The 17389-nt window shown below is 39.2% G+C and overlaps 1 protein-coding gene across 4 annotated transcripts in view; it reads right to left on the minus strand.

Annotated features, from left to right (window-relative positions):
- Positions 1-17389, minus strand: part of LOC135991890 (dipeptidase 2-like) — a 52112-nt gene that overhangs the window by 13301 nt on the left and 21422 nt on the right. For 2 of the 4 annotated variants that reach the window (XM_065640731.1, XM_065640728.1), the window contains exons 1-2: positions 4122-4257; positions 2145-2245 (exon numbers count right to left, since the gene is read on the minus strand). The exons of 1 other annotated variant lie outside the window; for it this stretch is intronic. The gene's annotated coding sequence lies outside the window, so the exon portion shown is untranslated. Of the gene's footprint in view, positions 1-2144; positions 2246-4121; positions 4258-17389 lie in introns of those variants that run through there. One more of the 4 variants, XM_065640730.1, reaches the window with a different exon arrangement.

Here is a 17389-nt window from a genome sequence, read left to right on the forward strand (position 1 = left end):
GCTTCACGATGCTGCTCCAGGAGCTGGAATACACGTCTTCAGTTCTGAGTTGGGCACCTCAGCAGAGTCTGTCCCAAAGAAATATGTGTAACGCTGCAAGGGAGAGTGAGCACAAAGAGAAAACTTTCTTCTGACTTCTGGCTCCACTCCAACTACACAAAATACCACAGGCTTGCAACATACAGACACACAAGCAACAGGGAAAAGATAAGGAGGGAAGTGCAAAATGAAGCTCTATCTCTTCTTCCACATTACACTTCAGAGCCAAAATGTTTCTTTCTATATCTAACTTTGCATCTCTCACTGAGAGTGTAACTGCTGTAACAGTAACTGTAACATCCCCACTATACCTCTGCACACAGGATAGGCACAGCAATTTTGGGGGATCAAGCTTAGAAAAGCCATCATCTCACAGCCTAAAATAGACAATGACAGTCTCTGGAGAGCTGCAATAGGCACGGAGTGAGTCTTTGCAGGCACACGCTACAGAAATAAAGCTTTACTACTTCACATTAGTTGGCTTCTACCATCGGTTTACATTCTCTAAGCCCTTCATGAACAGGAAGTTACTATCACTAGAACGCGAATGCTGAGAAAGCACGTTACACCGAGTGTTCCTCTATCAGGGAGGAGAGGGCTATAATGAGCAGGATGGCCATATCTGCCATGTAAGGATGCAATGAGAGGGGTTGCTCCTTTTTTTTTTTTCCTCCATTTTAATGGAAAATTGCACAGTAAAAAAAGGAAAGTTTTTCTGCATGCTTCTGTCATTTACTGTCTTCGGCAGTATGGGCAAGCTGCCTGGCCCCTCTGCTTTCCAGCAGCCAGGCCAGACCTCCGTGCAGAAGGTTCAGTAAACAGCTGCTATTTAAGTGCAGTAAATGTCAGTTAGGAATGGCATTTCTTTCATCCCCTTTGAAGTCCTTATTTTCCATCTTATTCTTTATTAAAACACTTCATGACAGCCATTACATTAAGACTTGAATTTGTTGAATTACTGTGCCAAATCAAATATATAAAGTGCAATAAAATAGAACTTGCAGCTCAAAATAGTAACATATACTGAAAAATTAAGAAAGTTCATTCTCCTCAGTCCAGTTATGCTGAAGAGCTCATATAGAGAATTCCTAGTGTAGCTCTGAATTAACTACCTCAGATCATGAAGCAGCTTAGTTGCAACAGCATAGAAAACACAGGTGACCAGCACCTCAGGTAAAAACATTCCTGCTGATTGCTGGCAAAAGCCTGGATTCTCCCTGTTCCTTAAATAATAATTAAACATAATTAGTAATACAGAAATATTAAACATAGTTCTAGGAGCAGAACACATGCATCATACTATAAAGTATGTTTTTAAGCAAAGATACTGATACCTTTGAAATTCACCTTGTCATCAAGACAGTCTTTCAAATCTTTCTCAATTTTTGCTTGAAATTCCTTCTGCCGTCACCAGCCCTGAATCATGTAATGTTTATCCGTTCTCCTGCTTAGAAACCTCCTTAGAAATTACAACTTATAATTTCCAACCTGCTGTTCCTTCCCTGCCTGTGCAAAGGTGCAATGAAGTGCCACCAAGAAACAAGAAAACATGGTGCTGTTAAAATTGTTGCATAAAATGGGGATAAAGGGGAATAAATACAGTAATGGTTGGAAGGCATTTCAGGCTGTCTAGGGAAGAGAAAGGAACAAGCAGAACAGCTTGTCCCAAACTTCCTGGGAAAGAGGAACCCACTAGGGCAATTACAGTACTTCCATATAGAGAGAAAGTCATTCTTAGCTTTCAGCCTTGAATTTAAGTGCATCCTTGGGTATTGCATGTGTTATCCACACCACATGTAGACTGTCAGATGCAATGGAAACTCAGTTGGCAAGACTTCTTTGCAACTGAAATGTAGGAGATTCATTGCTTTCTCCTTTAAATAAATTCCATAACAAATTTTATTATTACAGATAAAAACGATGTTTTAACTCCAGAAAGATTTCTTGTAACTTTCCTTAAGAAATTAACAACTACTGATTTACTTCCTATTAGGTTCCCATTCTTTACTTCACTGTTATTTCCTATCCACAGTTTTTGAGACTTTCTGACAAATTCAAATTGCCGAATCCAGTAATTTTGAAGTAAAAAGCTTAAGAGTGCTGACCTCAGTGGAAGGGCTGGCTAGGAGTGTTTGATGCGGGGAGTCAGCTGGCTTCTTTGTTAATGCACGGTTGCTTCTTTCTCAGATCTAGCAATGCTGCTTTCCTGGAATGCAAACCAGAACCCATTGAATAGCTCATACACACTTGAGCAAACAACTACTCCAGCACTGCCCTCTGTGAGTGTACTCCCTACTGCATGGACCACAACAGGTTTCGAAGCTGTAGACAGCAGCTTACATGACAGGAAGGCTCTTCCTCCCAGTCACCCCATTTGGATCCCTGTCCCTTGTTTAACACGTGCTGCTCTCCATGCCAGGCCCAGTGCAAGCCATGTCCCCTCCAACACCTAGTCCTGACAGAGTCATTCTTTATGGCAGGGTTTTGCCCAGTTCCAGAGTATTTCTGATAGTCTGGAAATATTTGGATATTGCTTTCAAAAAATAATGCTACAAACTAGTGAGAGACAGACAAAAGCCACAAGGATGAGCATGACTGAGCATTAACAACTGAGTTTTACCATAACAGATGAAGCCTTATTGCTCTCACAGGTAAGGAACTCTGCTTGAGCACAAGGAAGCCTATTCGAGTGCTTGTGTCACAGTGGAGCTCGCTCGTCTGCCCCCACAGCCGTGTTAAGCAGCATACTCAAGTAAGAACTGTCAGTAGAGACGGCCATGAACAGTTTTAAGAGAGCATTTTTCAAACACACAATGAGCTTTTTTTTGGTGCTGCCCACATTTTTCCAGTCTAAAAGACAGCACTTTGTTTTCTTCTGCTCATGGCACGCAAATGAAAGATTTTGAGGAACAGCAATTACACATCCCCAAAATCCTTCCTCGGATGGGCGTGTAGTCTTCGAGAAGAAGTTTTTTTTCCATAAGTAAGCATCAGAAATATACATGCATTGTGAGACCCAACGACTTTAGTGAAACAGCACATCTACACAACTGTAAAGGAAAGAAAGCAATCAGAAGTTATTTCTTTTCTGCTTTGTGGCAACTGTAGAAATTTCCCTCATATGTTAATGCACTAATACAAACTTACGTTCTGACCACAAATGCAGACTTTGTTACCACAGTGAAAAAAATCATTGTATCTCTAATCTAGAAAATGTTGAATTTGTTTGTGGCAGCTCAGCATGTAAAATGTTAAAGAAGAAAAGTAAAAAAATTCCCCAAGCATCAGAATTCTGGCAAGGTGGCATCACAAAGGCAAATTAGTTTTTGCAGACTTTCTTTGGTTTCAAATTATTTAGAACTAGAACTCTGCAGATCCTGACAAAATGACACTAAGGGGGACACTAAGATTTTATATTTATTATGTACTCTGTGGCATAGTACAGTATAACAGCTATTCCAGAAATCCACATAATTTGCCAGTTCAAGATGCTTAATGAGAAAGTAGCAAGCCTTTTTTACGCAATAACACTGTTCGGATGCTATAAAAGCTGCTACACATTGTAAATTTTCCATCAACTTTAAGTCCATAGCAATTTTCAGGAAGATTTTTAGGCAGAAAGTGTACCTACATGTTCTTCAAGCGGTTTGACTGCTAACAAAAATTATACATACCTATACATTACCAAATGGAGATTCTGTGTATTGGTACACAAATGTTATTCTTGGTAGCTACAAGAATTTTCTATAGATTCACTATATAAAAGTACCTTCCAGGTTTCATGTAAAATATTCTTTATAATTTGACAGGGAGACTCATTTGCCTTTGAAACTGTTTAGGTAAGAAAAGACACATAAGTATATCATCATTCAGAAATCAGTCCTTGCAAATTGAGGAAGTATTGCAGGCATTACACAAAATTAAGAACATAGTATATTAGGCACTCCTATTTAAACAACATTTAAAATACAAAACCCACAGAGCTTTTTTTCCCTGCTGACTAAGCAGAGCTGAAAAGTGGAAGTTGACATGAAATTTAGAGCTTTTTCTTGTTTATCTAAAGGCTCCTTAGAGCAGGTTACCTTCTTAGGAAAATGCAGTCGAGTTGAAATCCACATTCCACTGTGCTGGATGCTAAAGCTTGGCACCAGGTCCTCCTGGCATCAGAGCAGCAGCCAAGAAATGTCCTTCCTTTCTTTAGCTCACGTGTCACAGGCTTCACATTCAACAGGAATTTGTAGTTTGCCCCTTTCAGAGATACAAGGTCTGTAAAAGAGCTTTCAGCTCAGTTACCGCCCAACCAGGGAACACACAAACCTTGGGCTGTGCCCTGTTCAAACTCCGGCATTTCCTCCCTCTTGTGGCAGACTGTGCAGTCCACCATACATCAGTTAACTAACGTATGTGTTTAACACTACTCTGTTTGTTTTAGAAATAGGTGCCTCTGATTACAGAACAAATTAGGTCAGGAGGGATTTCTGGTGGGATGTCATCTAGTCCAGCCACTTGATCTCAGCAAATGTAACGTCCAAGTCAGGTCAGGTTGCTCAGGCCCTCATCCAGTGGAGGTTTTCGTATCTTCAAGGAAAGAGATAATAACAACCTTTCTAAGCACCTGTTTCAGTGCTTGCTTATTCATATTGTCATCATTATTTTTTCCTTACATTCAGCAGGAATCTCCCTTGCTGCAGTCTGTGATGGTTGCCTCTCATTCACTTGCTGACCTGCTCTGAGTCTCTTAGACGCGAATTTACAGTAAACACAGGTACAGGTATGTACCTTACTGCTGACCTAATTTTGCCACATTGACTATACCTAAGCCAATAAATATTTGCCCCTTGTTACTATACCTGCTGGATTTTAATCAGGACTTACAGTGTCATTGTATGATATTTGTAAAGGTCAAAATGCTCAAAAGTTACAGGTGACTTTTCAAAATACACCTATGTCTCTGAACCTGTTGGGACTTTTCTGTCCCTTTATGGGAGCTGACAGTTTGTAAACAAAGAAATACCTGCAAAAACATGATCCTACATTTTCCCAAGAAGCAAACCTTGCTTATAATGATTTTTATTTTACTTCATACTTTGTACAGAAAGCCAAAAGGGCACCATGCTTTTGTTTATGGTTCCATCACCGGGAAATAACCAAGTCTCACAATCAAAACTTCCACAGAGCTGTTGCGCAAGACATGTCTTAACAGGAACATACGTTTGTCGTCAATCCCCAAGTTCCCAGTAACTGGAAAACCTAAACAGAAACCCCAAATCACCTGGAATTCTGCTGCACATTGCTAATTTGGTGAAGCTCACTTACAAACATTTACCATCAACTCAAGTGGACTAAGGAACCCTAAACAATACTAATTTAGTATCAAGAGAAAAGACAAATATTTTCTTTAGAAAATATCCTCTACCTAATCTGAAGCTTGATCCAGGCCAGGTCCATTTTTGTGCCTATGACAGGAAAAACTATCTCCCAAATTTAACTTAAAGCAGCAAATAACAGGCTCAGATTAATTTTCCCACTTGTGATCTAGTTCTAGCTCATGTTTCCTTGTTAATTTTCAACTTTTCATCTTCTTCTTCTTCTGAAGTAATATCACATAACCATCATGGCTTGCAACTATTTTTCCTGTTTTGTCAATTTTGTTTCCTTCCAAAGTCAAGTTTCATCTCTGATCTGATTTCTACCTGAAACTCTATGTTTCCATGTGCCTCCAGGAAAACTAAGCTCACCAACTCCTCGTTCAAGAACAATTTTTGCTGAGCAACCAAGCTCCCTCTCAGACTTCAAACAGCTAGTCTCTTTGCAGATTCAGAATGTAACTGATTTTTAAAGCTGCTCAAAGCCAAATTCTTCTTTTGGCTCAGAGTCAGGTTTCTTCTATCTTTTTATTCCAATAGCCCTGGATGAGCCTTAGCAGCTTTTTGTGTATAGTAATTCTTATAATGTGGCATTTGTGATATATGTCCTTCCTGCAGAGTCCATTTGGCAGGACTGTTCTCTTAATAAGCATACTGAGAGCTATCTTTATTGTCTCTCTCTGATAATAGCTATCCCTATTTGTTTATATCACGTTGTATCCACCTCAGACATATTCTGGAGCAAGCTGAGAAGCTATAAAATTACTGCAGCACTTAACACGCATACCAGCTGCTGTCAGGACACACAGGGATAACATTATGTGTTGGAACTATTTTTCACACAAGGCAGGCTTGTTCCAGCCACACAGTAGCTTCACTAATTTCAATACTTATATGTCCAAAGCGCTAGTGTTTCTACTACCAGCACAGATAAAATTACAGATTCCTACGGCTGGGCTAGTGGGGCTTTGCAAATGCAGATGCCTACTGTGGCAGCCATTTCTAACTGCACTTTGGTTTCTCCATAAAATCCCTTGTGGCATCACCCACTCTACATAACAGCACTCCAGCATCTGGCGTGGCTATAGTTTTTGGGGGAATATGCTTTAAAACCACATACAGTGAAATGGCTTAGGGACAAGCCACATTACCATAGTACTATAAATGCTGTTTTTCAAGTAATAAAACTTGGTATCTTACTTCCGTGTAATGATTGCAATCTCCAAAACAGCCAGTTGAGCATTTATTGATCTCAGACATCAGTGTTTTAACTAGAAATTGTTACAACACGTCAGGAAGAGGAAATCCCATGTATCAAGATTTCTGTTAGCATAAAAATAGCAATACAGGCAGCCTTAACAACTGCAAATTAAATCCCATCTGTTTCTTCTCCTGATCTCAGTAGTAGTTTCAGGTCCTAAAATTGAGTGAGTTCACACTTGGAAAGGGGGTGGTGATGGGAAGTTCATTGGTTGTTTTAATCTGTTTAAATCAGCATGGTTGCAATATATAGCTTGGATAAGATCTTGTGAAAAATATTAATCTAAATGTGGGAAATCAAAGAGGTTACAAACCAAGTCAGTTAAAAACTTCTTTATCCCATGCTACTCTTGTCTTGTGGGTGGCTAAAGCTGCCACAGTTTCATGACCCTGGTTTGACCAGCACCCGTGAAAACAGTTCAGATAATGCCATATGCTCTCATGATATGTACATACAGAACCACATTCCTTGACACCAATTACCAAATGCAAAAGAAATGGGAAGGAGTACAAAGATTAATGTTTATCTTCACAGATGCTGGTTTTATTTTCCCATGTTCTGAGCACACAAAAAGCTTCATGAAGCACATCAAGATGCCTCAAAAGCTTTGCAGTCACTAGGAAGGAAGCTATAGCCAAATGTTTCTTATAGCTGAAAGTAAATAGTGCCATAATGAAAGCAGATACCTTACAGGATGAACACGAATACTACACTGACACCATCAATGACTCTCATCAATGACTTTTTATACAAATACCGAAGTTGTTGTGGGTTCTGGCTCAATATTCTACTACCACAGAACTAATTTCTGTAGTTTGTTGGCAAAAAAGATGGAGGAAGCAGCTGCAGAAAAAAAAGTTGCAATAAGTTTATCTATTCATTTAAATTGTGCTTATTTTAAAATACTAGTAATATTTGCAAGTGATAATGCCCAAATAGTGAAGTAAACCAAACATTGCATCTGGTGTCCCTGTTTTCTGTTTAGCTATACATTAGTCCTCCAAAGGTATTAGGTATCCACTTGAACTCTGATTCAAGATAGGTGAAAGTTCTTGCCACAAGGTGGCAGGAGCTTCCCAATTAAAATCATACCTAATCTGTGATCTAATGGCAGATTGCTAATTGTCAGGACTACAGACCATTTCTGTGAACCAGGATGCAAACTAGCTTGCTTCAGATGGGTGTCGAGGGAGGTTTTGTTGGTTGGTTGGTTTTGCGTGTTTGTTTTTTGGGGTTTTGTTTGTTTGTGGGTTTGGGGGTTTTTTTGTCCCCCCTGCCCCCCAAGCAAGAAAATAAAATAAAATTCTTTTTTAAAAAGCAATAGAAGAAATCACAAAAGCCTTGTGGACAGCAGAAGTTGTTGCCTACTCAGTTTAGGAATTATAACTAAAAAGGCTTCCAGAAACAGTTTAAAAATAAAAAGTACTTAGAGAAATTGTTTTCCCACTCTGGGTTTATTCCTATATAAGCACTCTTTCCTTTTTAAAAGCAGATTTCTCAAAACTCTATTTCTGCCACTCTCTACTCCAATTTTTCAGCAACGGCAAAGCCATTCCTATCTATCTAACGAAGCATCTGCCCTGGTGACATTGGGCTCCCACTGCCATGCAAGGCAGCAGGCTCCACCGAATGACGCATTTCCCACCCAGCACAGGTTTCTGAGAAAAGCCAATCCTTTTGGCACCAATGACATAGCCCAAGTTATGAGAAGTCCACTTAGTCAGCTTCATTTATGCCACCTAATATCAGGTAGGTTTTTTCCTTTGAGTTTCAAATACTTTGCTCTGAGTTGTGGGGGGTTGCCTAAAAGTCATCATCATCTCTGATTTGCAGATGACGTCCAGGTAATCCTTGATGCAGGCCTGAGCCCCCCTTATTCCTTCCTTCACTGGAGCTCATGCCCTGAAATAGAGCAGCTACAGTTTCTGGAGGTGTTTTACCCCTGCGCTCACAGCTGACAGCTCTGCTGGTGTAAGTATCAACCTAGCCTGAATCTTTCTGTGATGTAAAATGACCAACAGTCATGAATGCAGCACTGCAAATAACATTTCTGTGCCTTGGCCCACATAATCTCATTTTTACTTTTGTTTGTTTGTTCTAACTTGTGTTTATTCTCAGGATTACTCTGGGGAAATGGAAGATCATACAGCTCAGGAAGGACAGGAGTGTTTCACACACTGAAGTCACTCACACTGTGCTCTCAGCAGCAAAAAACTTCCTAGGTGTGACCATCAGGTTACACTGTTCATCGGTGCGTAAGACTGTGTCCACACAATGCTTCAAATCTATTGTCACATAACAACAGCTAGATTATGGTGAGGATGATGTCTTCTGAATTTTTTTAAATTGTTTTTTTAACATAGATGAGTATGAGAAAAGTTTCAAGTATTCTGTCTTCCACTGACTTTAAACTTTTTTCCTATGTATCTTTGCTTGAAAGCTCTTATGGTTTGCTACTTATTACATTAAATTATAATTAGTATTAATTGTGCTCTCAAGACATAACAAATTCCCAAAGATATTTCCACATAAATATAATTGAAATTGCACATAATATTGTTTGTAGATTACAACATTGTTAATAAGAATAATTATATTTAGTGCCTGATAAATTCCATTTTAAGTTAGAGCTGAGGATACTGCCCTTTCTCTCCCTTTTTGTCCCAAGAAGCTAGCAGGCTATTTTCAGCAAAATTTTTCAGTGTGGGAAACAGGCATTTCCACCATAAAATTATTATTAGTAGAAGCCCCCAACCACCTTTAACTACAAGCTTGTCAGCATACTCTAGGATATTGGAAGAGTCTAGGTACTACTGATTTTAGTTTTAGTGCTCTGTCCTCCCTTTAATATTAAAGCACACACACTTTTTTTTTTTTTTGGTAATGTCAATGTAAAATGGAATTTCACGAAGAAAGCCAAGTCAGTTATTCTGTAGTATGCTGGTGAGTATGGCAGTAAATCAAGAAATCAAGAAACCTTCAAGGATTTTTGTTTGAGTTTTTTGTTTGTTTGCCTTCCCCCCGCCCCACCCCATTTAACGAAATATATTGGGGCAGACAAGGTTTTCCAGTTTCAAGTGTCAATCCTGAAATTAATATTCCCAACAAAACAATAGCTTTTGCATTTGTACACACACATACACAGAGTAAAGACTAGAACTAATCATTTGGAGGCAAATTCTCACTAAGTGAATCCATATCTGCTTTCCCCCATTTCTTGGGAGGCACCACAGTCTGTCCCACTGCTCCTTCTGTCCATCCCACTCATGCCAAAGCACTAAGTCAGCTCCACTTTGCCTTTTTGGTAGACAGCAGGACAGTGTAAGCTCAGCCATCAGCATTCCTGGCCTGCCTCCTGTCCTCCTCTTCCTCCCAGGACATCTCCTGGTCTATGGTCACACATGTGCATTGGAAAAAGCAGGAACTGCCCTCAAATGACTCTGGGTCTCTGAAGCTAAGGATTTACCAGAAAGAGCTCGAGGTTTTGAAAGCCATTAAAGAGGTCTCACGTGTGTCTTTCTTGAGAAGACTCAGGGTAATGAGAGCAAAATATCAGCAAGGCATATAGGCAAAAAGCAATAAGCTATTTTCTTTCATTTTCAAGAGATGGGTCCTTACCAATATTCTAAATTTCATGACTGATTTTCAGCCCTGACGGATGGTGAACGCAGCGTTTTACTTCCTCCTCTCCTGCACAGAGCCTGTTTCAAGCTTCTGCAGTGGTCCAAGGATTATTACTAATCTATGCTTTTTGAAGTGGCCCCAATCCAAAACAAGACCTTTGGATCCTACAGTAAGAATGTATCTACCAAGTCACAGGCCTAAGCATAAATTACAGGACAAAGGAGAAGAACAGCAAGCTAAATATGAGTAGGGATACAGAAGGTCTGCTATTGACTGTTAGACCTCACTGTACCACAACATAGCTACAAATACAACAGATATCCACTATATGGTAGATTTCTACTGTATTTACACTGAAACGCATTAATGTTCTTATACCAAGTTTCTAAATAATCAGGTTTGTGCTGGTCACTTTATTAGCAATTCCAAAAGCTTATGCAATGACTTTGCTACATATCTGCAACCAACTGTATTGGGCACACACACAAGTAGAGCTTATCATTCTACTTCAGAAGTAGTATGAGCCTAAATACAGAATGGAAATAAACAACCTAGTTGTGCCATCTTGTCCAGGCTGTGCTGAATAAACTGGAAACTAAGCAAAATCGCTCATTCAAAGTCTGTCAAAGGCCTTCAGAAAAATTATTAACTAGCATCTAAAAATTTTAAAATTTGCTGCAAGTATTTTAAGTTAGCTGCCTCAGAATCTGACAGGAAGCACAAGCATGTGCTCTTAAACATCCAGAGCTGTGGGTAAATAAGAGATCATATACATATATATGTGTGTGTGTGTGAGTGTGTGTGTTGTTAAGACACTTCAAAGTACCATTGCCTTTGGATGTCTTTGTTAGATCAGAAATTTTCTCAATTTAGGCTCCATTATTTCCAAGTTACTTTATCATCTCTACAACATATTGTGATGCTTAAGAACAGGTTTAATTGAGGAATATGGCAGTAATCTGAGTAAGGCAGTGGATAGAAAATTGCCGTGGTTCTGTTGAAAAGAGAGCTCCCTTGCAGCTGTGAGAGAAAATCACCATGGAAACTTTTTGCTAAGATGATATTAAAGCGCAGCATGTACACTTAACATGCCTCCTTTTGTAATAAGCAGCATTTTGTGATACAGTCTGGAGTGACCGAGTAAAAGCGCTATTTGCACAGCAAGAGACCAGCAGAACTACTGCAGAATTTTGTTATGCTCCAGAGCTGGCCAGCTGACAGTATGTCTTGTTACAGAAAGAGGAGTATTAGGAGATGAACTGGACAAGTGATCTTACCCAATCAGCTAGGTCAAGTCAATACACATACAGGAAAAATAGGTTTGTGAACTGGCCTTAAACTAGTTTATCACCATGAGAAGCTAAGTGTTTTCATGCTGTCATGAATGTCAGAATGAATTGTTTCTCGAAACAGAAAGGACCAAGTACATAAACTCCAGTGAAGTTGTAATATCTTCTTACCTTTCTTCATCAGAACACCAGCAAGTCCCATAGTTAACAACGGGAGCAGTGCCTCTCCAGGATGATGTTCTGCTTCTAGCTTTCACAACACAAGTATGTCTCCTCACACTCTGCACTGGGATTTGATTACCCTTTGCATAGAGTATTTACAAATATATCACATATGAGGACCCAAATCAAGACATCTTGTTCTTCTGTGTAAGGCCAAAATGTGAGACATCACTCACGTCACTTTGACCACGTTCAGTTCACAAAAGAGCTGTGGCACAAAACCACAGGAGCGCACAGGAAGAGATGTTGTCTTGAATCTGATGACGCAAGCCAAAACATGTTCCTTATTCTCTACAGAATAAGCAACCAGTATCAACAAGCATCCTGTTTTCAGGTTTATTATGGTTTTAGCATCTTCTTGTCCTAGTTTTATATATACCTGCCAACACTGTCCGCCCAAGAATCTTCTCCTTCCATAGCTTTATTCCAATATAACCCCTATTAGAGCCAAGATCATAATTTGTTACTCAGTCATAAATTAATAACAAGCTTTGTTAAACACTTTTACCTGCCTTATCAAAAATGAAACTGCAGAAGAAAGTCTGCAAGCAAAGTGTGGATACGATATTTTTGGCTATACAAAAGGAGTTCTTTTATTTTTATTATACATTCTAGGTAAGGCAAAAGTAATTTGTAGGGTATTTATAATCAGCAATAGCTGTCATGCATCTACCTGTCCAGTAAAGAAGACATGAAAAACTCATGTGGAGGATTTATCCCCACATTGAGGAGCATGTAAACTGCTGTGTGCTTAACCAGACCTGCCTGTGATATAAGCCAGTTTAAGAGAGATACAGAAGTCACCAGTTCTTAATTTACTTCTTCAAAAGAGGCTGCCAAAGTGCCTAAAGCAAAGTCAATGTCATCACACACTTCAGTTTACATAAAGAGAGCCCAATATTTCTACACTGCTGCTCTTATTCATATGTGCAACCATGATACCTGTTACACAGAGAAAAGTCGCTGCCTGAATTCTGAATTCTTAGAGCCTTCAAGTTGCCATTGCTATCAAGAGTGGAACTGCAGTTCACAGAAAAATGTGCTCAAGAATTCCTGTCACGTACATATAGTTAACCTAGATAATCTCAAAGAAAGTTAAATGAAAGAATCAGACCTTGCATTACCGGGTCATTCATTGTGGGAGTTGAAATATTTCAAACACAGGTTAAAACGGATTTTAACAAATTACCCTTTATATTACCTAGAGCTCCTGCAATGTAGAGAGAAGGATGCAGGTTATTTATGTTATTCTTTGATAGTTTTGAATTACATGATTGTTTGTATATAACAACATGCTTAACTAAAAACAGTCTCCCATGTAACCTTACAGAGTATCTAATTACAAAAGTTCGAATCAGTTTTGGCATATTACAACCTTTTCTGACCTAAGCATATACTGCATACCAAATCTAAAACCTGTACTATGAATCAGTGCAAGTTTCACGTGACTTACTTTCTACTCCTAGTGAAGTTGACAGCATGAAGTTGAACTGTAAGAAAGCATTTTGAACATTGAACTTTCAAGTCACAGAAGACAGGGAGCAAAAGACATTCTGCTTTAAAAAAATATATATACTTTTTTTTTTTTTTAAGTCACATAAGCTATTTTAGCAGAGCATACGAAGTGTGTAAGAGCTATTGAGAGTCTTAAGCTTTTTACCAGAATGTATATTTAAGTTTCCTTCTTTAGCAGACTGTAAGTTCTGGTATTGAGAAAGAAAGTCTTTATCTTGGCATAAAATATGAAACAATACCTCAAGAGATAAAAGTGCTTGGCAAAGAGATTATTATCAGTTGTTTTAGTAACAATATGGTAGAGTGCTCAGAGGAAGATTGGACGAAGTGATCTGTTTATTACCAACATAATTTTCTACCTTGGAGATTGACTTTACAAGTCATTACAAAACAGCTCTTCAAGGATGAAAAATGCAAATCTCGGATTTGTTTTGAAGCTTTCTGCAGATGCACTCTTAAAGACAACTGTTTGAACATATGCCACGTATGTCTGTAGCTTAGGTGATGCCAAATTATGTACACACTGAAGCTGTAATTCTTTAGAAGTTGTTTGTGGGTTTTTTTGTTATTATAATTTAATTTTATCTGTTCTATAAGCTTCTAAATAAATACCTTAGCTTTTTCCTATACATCCAAAATTTTTTTATAACATTGGATTTGTCTCTGCACCACTACAGGTAACTATTTTCATGTAGCTTACATTACTCAGGAAATAAGCTGTCTTATTATAAAATGAAATATAACATGAAGTTCTGCCAGATCAGAACATTTCCAGAGTTCAGTTTATCATATTTTAGATTATGTGTTTGCTGGGAAGCTGACTTGGAGAATGACTGTGGTACAAGCCACAAGCAGCAAGAACAATTATCAGTCTCAGATCCGAAGTGCACTTTTGATGCAAATTTGGGTAGATACACCCTTATGATCTTCCTATCCTTGATGGGGATGGAAAGTACAGAACACTTTTGCTTGGTTTGTCACAATTTCAGTATTTACATTTAAGAACACGCTTTGTTTTGCCGTTGTTACATGGCTGTATACTCCACAAGCTCTTACCTCAGCCAACACTTAAGCAATACAAACAAAGCAGACCCACAGAGCCAGCCAATAGCCCACCCAAACAGTTCATGATTGTCTTACTGAAGAGAAAAATAGCACAAACTAATCAAAAGGATTAAGAAATCAATAAAGCTCCATCTGCTTTAAATCCTGACCGTACCATCTCAATGGCAATGTCACAGAGCTCAGAGCAGCTGTACTAGAAGCTGTCATCAATTAAATTAAAAGGACTCTTCTCAATTATGTTCAATCTAAACTTCATTCATGAAGAAAGAGTGTTACAGCCCAATAAACTGTTCAAATCAAGTTGAAACTCTTCAAAAGAGACCAAGTGATTGATCTTTGGTGATTATGACTTAATTACCTGTATGCAGCAGAGTACCCTTTCAGCCAGCTATTTGATTAAACCAAATCCTTCCCTGCTTTGAAGGCTTGTGCCAAACGGGCAACCAGACTCCCGTCCAGTCCTCCAAGGTGCACAAGTGAGAGGGATTGGCTCTTTCTACCCCTGAAGTTGCAGTTTATTTCACATACTGACATAGCACAGTAACAATTTCAGACTCTTCATAAAAGATGCTTCTATTTTTTCATAGCATACAACGTTTACCCTTTTCATGGCCAGAGTGAGATACACCGGTTTAATTCCAATGCTCCACCCAAGAGACTCAAACTTTACGGCTCACAAAAACTGAATGGATTTACTCATTCACTATATTGACTTTTTAACTGTAAAATTAATGAAGCAGAGAAGTCACACTTCAGAATCCCCTCTTTCCTCCACCAAATGCCTAGCTTGAACTTTCAATTATTTTTTCTTCTGGCCCTGTGACGTTTATACTCTCTGCAGGACTTCGTCATGGTTCCTACATGAGCTTGGCTTACAGCCTGGTGGACAAGTAACTTAGTGTCTAGGGGAGGAAGGTTTCAGTTCCTTTAGGACAGGGATTATGCGGGGTTGGAAAGGAATTGAATCTGAGCTCACTATTTTTGGGACAATATATGCAGAGCAGGCAGCAGGACCTCCTGCCCCTCTTGGGGTAATACTTCAAGAAAGAACACTGCACCTTCTCTCACCAGGGCACAACCAAACTCAGGATCACAACTGGAGAGGGCTGTTGCAATCCAGGTGCAGAGATTTCAGACCTGCTATTGCTTATTTGCTAGTAGCTGCATCTAGGTAGCTCAATACTTAGCCTAAAGGGCTTTTCTGCCCAAGTCAGCCTTCGAAAGAGCACAGTGTACAAAGATGCCAAACCCAAAGCCACAAACTGGACTTCTGGAGCTGGATGCCAAGTTGCTTTCCTTTAAATGGATCTGAGATATAACCCACATTCTCCAGAGAGAGAGAGAAGTGTGACAGTAAGGTCCTTGCTCACTGTTATGCTTGAGTGCCTTCCTCCCACTCAGCAGTCAAGAGCCTTAGAGAGCTAAGGCACAGGTATCAAATAGCTGAAGCACGACTATCAAACCAGTAAGAGTGATTTGCAACATACCTGATATTCAGTGTAATTAGGGGCTGAAGCACTCATTAACAATCAGAAAACGGACAAATTAGTTTGTACCTACACATGCTAAAAATGTTGCTATTTAAATACCACAGCTGGCTTCCAGTTCACTCTTGTTTGAGCTGATGTCTCTCTCTTTTTTTTTCCTCTCACAGAAAATATTCAGTTTCCTTTTCCTACATCCTCTTACTCACATTTACATGTTTGTTGTCTTCATCCAGGAAGCAACAGAGTTTCTAAAGAACAGCAGGATTTGTAGAGGTGAGATATTTCATGCAGCTCAATCCATAGTGCATTAATTTTTGCTGGTTTTCAGGTGAAACACCACCAATGTTCCAGTTACAACTGGAAATTATTTACTCCCAAGTAAGATGAGCCAGGAACAATCCCACACCAGCCAGCCTTCCTCTGAAGCCAGATTTGCAGCATCTCAGCTCCCCAGTGAAAGCAAGCTGAGCTTTTGCACCTAGTTTATTGGATGCTTAATTCAGCAGGTCACTGCCACTTTCCTTCCAGAATATTCAACTTTCCTCCTGCTCCCCCAGGTGTAACACTCTCACTGAAATGTGAAACAAAAAACAAAAAAACCAAACCAAAACAAAAACCCAAACAACCACCAACCAAACAAAAACCCAAAACAAAACCAAACCAAACAAAAAAACAACCCTGGAGCAATTTTTAAAAATTTGAATGAGACTCTGAAGATGGACACAAATCTAGTAATGTCCCTTCTGTAAGAATTTTGGAGATTTTTAAGAAACTTTTTTACAAATCTAAATAATCCTGTGATCTACCCTTCTTCCCTGCTAGACCTGTGCTGTCCTCTGCCCATTTTCTACTTAGTGTGCCATGCAGTCTTTTAGATCTGCAAAGCTGTGTTTGTTCTGCAGGTGACACATGCAGTTCTCAAATTCCTGCATGCATTATCTCAAATCCCCTGTAGCAGAAACCACTTATGCTGCAGGTTTTATTCTTTTGCCCAAACCCATTAAAAGAAAAATATGCAAGCTCTAATTTGCTCTGATCGCTATATGTGCTTCTTAAATAATACTTTCTGGTATGACTGCCCACTAAAGAAAAGGGAAACAAACCAAAACCCAAACAGATCTAAAATAAAGAAACAGCTATTGAAATAACTTTCAATAGCTTTCTCTAAAATGTCACATGAAGTTATACAAATAGTATTAAAAGAAGTAACCTTACAGTGGTCATACATTATCACAAAAGGAAAAGCAAGTATATTTAAGTTTAATGATTTAAGGGTGTGCACATGCACGAGGATCAGAGGAAAATAACAGCAGATAGAGTTAATTACTGACCAGTGGGACTGCATGTTGGCGGGAAAGAAAGGCCAAGGACTGCCAGAGGAGCTGTCTGGAAGCGACGAAGAAGGTGAACTACCAGTAGATGGCACTCAAACACGGAGCACAGCCCCAGAGCTTGCAGGGTCCCTGAAACGTGGTGCATGGCAAGGAGCTGTCTGCAAGCTGAGGGCAGAGATCCCGGCAA

Source organism: Caloenas nicobarica, chromosome 9 (assembly GCF_036013445.1).
Source record: "Caloenas nicobarica isolate bCalNic1 chromosome 9, bCalNic1.hap1, whole genome shotgun sequence".
In the NCBI taxonomy this organism is placed as follows: Eukaryota; Metazoa; Chordata; class Aves; order Columbiformes; family Columbidae; genus Caloenas; species Caloenas nicobarica.